We start from the raw sequence: 827 nt of genomic DNA, 5'->3' as shown, positions 1-827 counted from the left end.
CCGTATATATGTAAATCATATTAGGTAATTCTGTAGCTTTTATTTAAGGAAAGAATACACACTTCATATATTTTAGGTTAATATAATGTTCTTTAGTGTTATATAATTATGGAATAATGTGACACCATTAGATTAAACTATACTTTATATTAGATGCTCTAGAATTCTTTGAAATGAAATTTAGAAGGCATTTAGAGTGCCACATAGGATTTGGGGTTTTTTTAATTAATATAAAATTAAGGTTCTAATTTTTCAAATGTTTCTCAATTAATATATAGGGGATATACATGTTTAATCAGTCACTTGATAATTCAACACACTAATTATTATTAGGTTACGTTGTACTTGCAATGGTTCGTTCGGAATTTTATATTAACCACATTTATTAACCTTACTAGATTAAGATCCGCGCCTTGCGCGGAATAAACATTATATATAAAAATCATTTTATGTATTATATGTTCTTACATATTATGAAATAATAAATATATACTGAATAATTAAAAGTCAATAACTATTACATATATAATTAAATTGGTGCGAACGTATAAATCAATTTTATTAATCCAAACATTTTTTTAAATTTTTTTGATAAGATATGTAATTAAATTTAAATGATATTAATATACATAGTATATTTTTAATATTAATGTCTATTTTTTTTTAAATGATGATTTCTACTCATATGTTTTTTTATCATGTATATTTTTAATAGCAAAAAATTTAAATTATTGATAACTAAATTTTCATTGTGGGATTAATAATTTTAGTAATTGATAATTTAAAAAAATTTATCAATGTTAGTTCAAAACTTTTATCAAAAAAAA

Source organism: Brassica oleracea, chromosome C1 (genome assembly GCF_000695525.1).
Source record: "Brassica oleracea var. oleracea cultivar TO1000 chromosome C1, BOL, whole genome shotgun sequence".
NCBI classification, from domain to species: domain Eukaryota; kingdom Viridiplantae; phylum Streptophyta; class Magnoliopsida; order Brassicales; family Brassicaceae; genus Brassica; species Brassica oleracea.
This window is presented reverse-complemented; position numbering follows the sequence as displayed.